The sequence below is a fragment of the Oncorhynchus mykiss genome, chromosome 17 (genome assembly GCF_057628025.1).
Source record: "Oncorhynchus mykiss isolate SJ-2025 chromosome 17, ASM5762802v1, whole genome shotgun sequence".
Classification (NCBI taxonomy): Eukaryota; Metazoa; Chordata; class Actinopteri; order Salmoniformes; family Salmonidae; genus Oncorhynchus; species Oncorhynchus mykiss.
Window position 1 is genome coordinate 50,764,492 of NC_143038.1, and position 5,577 is coordinate 50,770,068.

The window sequence follows — 5,577 nt, forward strand, 5'->3', positions numbered from 1 at the left end:
GCCCTCAACGAAATACCTTATGATACAGAATACATAATGTATTGTCATAAATAATTACATTTTAAAGGCTAATAAGGATGGTGGAAACATTCAAAGAGGGTTCTACAAATTAAAATGGCTATTGTTCTAGGCAGAACCCTTCATAGAAGGTTCTAGGTAGAAGCATATATCAAATCAAATCAAATGTATTTATATAGCACTTCGTACATCAGCTGATATCTCAAAGTGGTGTACAGAAACCCCAAACAGCAAGCAATGCAGGTGTATACAGGGGGTTCCATGAAGAACCCTACACACAGGAAAAGGTTTATACCTAGCACCAAAAATGATTCCCCTATGGGTACAAGACAAAACAAAAAACGCTATTTGGTTCTATTTAGCACATTTTTGTCTAAGAGTGTACAAAACATTGATGCAGCCGGTCTAGATGCTCTCAATGGTGGAGCTGTAGAACCTTTTGAGGATCTAAGGGCCCATGCCAAATGGGTACACAGTTGGGATTTGAGTGGCTTCCGCAACATACAGTGGGGCAGCCACCAATTGTGCAAGTTCTCCCACTTAAAAAGATGAGAGAGGCCTGTAATTTTCATCATAGGTACACTTCAACTATGACAGACACAATGTGAAAAAAAATCCAGAAAATCACATTGTATGATTTTTAATGAATTTATTTGCAAATTATGGTGGAAAATAAGTATTTGGTCACCTACAAACAAGCAAGATTTCTGGCTCTCACAGACCTGTAACTTCTTCTTTAAGAAAGAGGCTCCTCTGTCCTCCACTCGTTACCTGTATTAATGGCACCTGTTTGAACGTGTTATCAGTATAAAAGACACCTGTCCACAACCTCACACAGTCACACTCCAAACTCCACTATGGCCAAGACCAAAGAGCTGTCAAAGGACACCAGAAAAAAAATGTAGACCTGCACCAGGCTGGGAAGACTGAATCTGCAATAGGTAAGCAGCTTGGTTTGAAGAAATCAACTGTGGGAGCAATTATTAGAAAATGGAAGACATACAAGACCACTGATAATCTCCCTCGATCTGGGGCTCTACGCAAGATCTCACCCCGTGGGGTCAAAATGATCACAAGAACGGTGAACAAAAATCCCAGAACCACACGGGGGAACCTAGTGAATGACCTGTAGAGAGCTGGGACCAAAGTAACAAAGCCTACCATCAGAAACACACTATGCCGCCAGGGACTCAAGTCCTGCAGTGCCAGACGTGTCCCCCTGCTTAAGCCAGTACATGTCCAGGCCCGTCTGAAGTTTGCTAGAGAGCATTTGGATGATCCAGAAGAAGATTGAGAGAATGTCATATGGTCAGATGAAACCAAAATATAACTTTTTGGTAAAAACTCAACTCGTTGTGTTTGGAGGACAAAGAACGCTGAGTTGCATCCAAAGAACACCATACCTACTGTAAAGCATGGGGGTGGAAACATGCTTTGGGGCTGTTTTTCTGCAAAGGGACCAGGACGACTGATCCGTGTAAAGGAAAGAATGAATGGGGCCATGTATCGTGAGATTTTGAGTGAAAACCTCCTTCCATCAGCAAGGGCATTGAAGATGAAACGTGGCTGGGTCTTTCAGCATGACAATGATCCCAAACACACCGCCTGGACAACGAAGGAGTGGCTTCGTAAGAAGCATTTGAAGGTCCTGGAGTGGCCTCGCCAGTCTCCAGATCTCAACCCCATAGAAAATCTTTGGAGGGAGTTGAAAGTCCGTGTTGCCCAGCAACAGCCCCAAAACATCACTGCTCTAGAGGAGATCTGCATGGAGGCATGGGCCAAAATACCAGCAACAGTGTGTGAAAACCTTGTGAAGACTTACAGAAAACGTTTGACCTCTGTCATTGCCAACAAAGGGTATATAACAAAGTATTGAGGTAAACTTTTGTTATTGACCAAATACTTTTTTTCTATTATGAAAATTACAGGCTTCTCTCATCTTTTTAAGTGGGAGAACTTGCACAATTGTTGGCTGACTAAATACTTTTTTGCCCCACTGTAAATAGATATCTACCTTTGTGCTAAATTATGTTGTTAACATGGGTCAAATTAAATATTACTGTGTGATATCATCTCATTAAACCACTGTGATATTTGAAGTCTCAACTTAATACAAAACAGTATGACTCCACATTATAGGTTATCAGTGGATATAGGTTACCAATGAGTTATTTCAATTAATAAAAGTGACAGTTATTCAATTATGTCAGGCATTCAATCCAATGCAGACGTTTTACATGCTAAGCATAAACTCACACAGGGGCAGTTTTGATACTATTATTATAGTTATTATTTTACTTAAAGGGTAATTTCCCCCTGGCTCTGCCAAGGCATATAGTTATTACTATATTAACAACATTACAATTTTACATAAACATCACAATTATCACAAGCTAGAACACGTACATTTTAATTTCAAATCAAATCAGATTTAATTGGTCACATACACATATAACTGGTAGAATCGCTCCCTGTGTATCGTCTACTCATATTGAACCAAAAAGTCTGGCATTCATAGTGAATGATGATACCACTCGCTAGGTAGAGGGAGCGTGCCCACAAACTTGAATAATGGCATTGTTTACTTCGAACGACCAACACACAGTAATCTCAGAACTTCTCTTTTTTTTTACGTTTGTTTTTCGCTAATGTTTGTCACCATGCCTGTGTGGTGTTCTGTGCCTGGCTGTGTTAATTACAAACAAGCGCAAAAATGTGTTACCTTTCACTGATCTATCGATTTTTTCCCTCCACAACAAGGCGGAATAATTTCAATTAGAGGTAACCTAAAATTAGCTAGCTAGCTAGAGTAAACATGTTTGTTGTTCGCTCTATCATTGACTGACTTTAGCTAATGTAAGCTAGCTAATGTTGCCCTTATTTGGAATCTCAATTTGGTAGGCATCTATTCCACCCTTGTCTTGAAAAAACACTCTGTTAATAACATTGTATTGTCGATATAGCTAACTCACTCTCTGTTTTTGTGTTGGTATCAATGATGAATGTGTATAAAATCATCTATGTTTGGTTAGTTGGTTCTCAGCCAATTGGCTAGAAATCTTTCTGCCAATTTAGTGACTCTAGTTAGCTAACAATATTGAAATGTCCATGTTAGCTATGCTTAGCTAGCCAGTCTAATGGATATCATTACAATTAGTGGGGTGGTTAAATTGTATATTTTTATGGATTTGTTGTAAGTAGTACAGAATTGGATTTCACCAACTTGCGCTTCCAACCCCAAGCTCTGCACAATGTGAAGGTAAGTTGGTCATAATATTTACAAGCTGACGGCTAAGAAAGCTCAATTTACAGTACGCATAAACATGTATTGGCTAGTTTTTGTATGGTTTGTGCTTGTGTTATGGGGTTACAGGTGGTTAGAGGTAGCCTGAGGACTACAAAGTACCTTCCAGACCATGTAATCAATGTATTCTACCCCTCTTCTCTTTTTACCTTTTTCTTTTTGTAAAATTCAGGATATCTGGAGTGATTCCACAGTTGCCTGCTGAAAAATACCCCAAAGCGGCGGCATTTTGGGTACACAAGCATGAGAGAGCGGACACACCTTGCAGTTATGGATCACAACAGGACTGTGGGACAGAAACCATCAAGGAGCACTGAAAAGGTATAAAATCAAGACTACAACAGTAATGACACAACAACTTAATTCTTGTCTCTGCAGATTCTCCAAACACAATACAAATACATGTCAACAAAATCCCCCTGCAAATGATTACTATTGACAAGAATGATCTGTCAACGTCAATGGGCTGGGGGAGGTTTTACAGACAGTACTTTGAGATAAGAATGGGGCTTTTGGTTGTGCAGACTTGTGCTTAGACAGTAAATGTATTGTTGTGTATGAGAACGATTGAGGTGCCATTTCTCCTCAATCTCCCATACACAACAATTCATACTGTGTAAGAACTGCCTTCCTAAGACTTTTCACATCTTTAGTCCCCCCAGCCCATTTACTTTGTTGACTGATCTTTCCTCTCAAAAGCAGTTCCCAATGTCCCCTCACTGTCACTTAACATTAGGCCAGACGGTCCCATTCGGTTGATACATTTACCAACAAAGGCCTGTTGCCCTACGTTCCCTCCACGAAACGTGTAAAATGCTTACACCGCAACCATGTCTTTCCAGGAGACACGCAGTATCAGCAAATCTTCCGCAAGAGGACGAAACCGTTGGTGGTTAATTAGACCATACACCACGTTCGGTAGAGCATTATCCAGCTGGTCGTTCACCGCAGACAGGACAAGCCCATCGCCATAAGAACAAATAGTCTCAGCTTCCCCAGTCCACCATGTCAAACACAACTGCCAGTGTACTGAAGCCGGATAAAGGACTATGGCTGCATTTACACAGGCAGCCCAATTCTGAGGTTCTTTTCACTAATTGGTATTTTGACCAGTCAGATCAGTCCTGAAAAAGATCTGATGTGATTAAGACCAATTAGTAGAAAAAATATCACAATTGGGCTGCTTGTGTAAACACAGCCCGTGTGGCTCAGCATAAGACCATGTATAACAGGGGTCTCCAACCCTGTTCCTGGAGAGCTACCCTCCTGTAGTTTTTTTTGCTGCATCCCCAGTTGTAACTAACCTGGTTCAGTTTATCAACCAGCAAATTATTTGAATCAGGTGTGCTAGATTAGGGTTGGAGTAAAAACCTACATGACGGTAGCTCTCCAGGAACAGGGTTGGAGAGCCCTAATGTAGAGCCACAATAAAATGAATATGAATATTTTCTATCAATTGTATATGTATATAAGATGACATTCAGATAGTTGTATTTGTTTATTTGTCAAATTCTAAAATACAGTAGACTATTTAATGCTAACTCAAATAACTGGGTATTCAAGAAGAATGTTATATGGTAAAAGTAACATGCAAAAAAAATGTATAAACAGTGTAGTACATTTCAGTGTGTCCGAGTGTGTTTCAGGTGTACAGACACACAAGTGAAGAGAACTGTAGCTACTGTACAAATTGTGACACCAGATATTGTGATTTACGCAAAGACTTTGGCCGACATCTTTTCTATTTCAAGTCTTCTCTCATTTGATTGAGACAGGTGGGTGTCCACCCCAAAGTGCTGCATGTCATGATGACAGAGACCTGTCTCAATCAATGAGTGAGAAGACTTGAAATAGACTCGATGGTGGTGCATATATTGTTGGATTACTTTATGAAGCAAAGAAAGTATTTATTTTAATAACAGAGCATTTTCTAAGTTCAAACTGACCCAGAGTTGCAAAGAAAAAGCCATATCTCAGATTGGCCAATAAAAATAAAAGATTAAGATCGGCAAAAGAACACAGACACTGGACAGAGGAACTCTGCCTAGAAGGCCAGCATCCCAGAGTCACCTCTTCACTGTTGACGTTGAGACTGGTGTTTTGCGGGTACTTTTTAATGAAGCTACCAGTTGTGAGGTGTCTGTTACTCAAACTAGACACTAATGTACTTGTCCTCTTGCTCAGTTGTGCCTACCACTCCTCTTTCTATTCTGGTTAGAGCCAGTTTGCACTGTTCTGTGTAGGGAGTAGAACAC

At 40.2% G+C, this 5,577-nt stretch overlaps 1 long non-coding RNA gene across 1 annotated transcript; it reads left to right on the top strand.

Moving 5' to 3' along the window:
- Nucleotides 1–3,182: 3,182 nt before the first annotated feature.
- Nucleotides 3,183–4,942, top strand: LOC149976075 (uncharacterized). The gene is made up of 2 exons (XR_016487662.1): nt 3,183–3,643; nt 4,165–4,942. It is a non-coding gene; the product is annotated as an uncharacterized LOC149976075 (long non-coding RNA).
- Nucleotides 4,943–5,577: the final 635 nt, after the last annotated feature.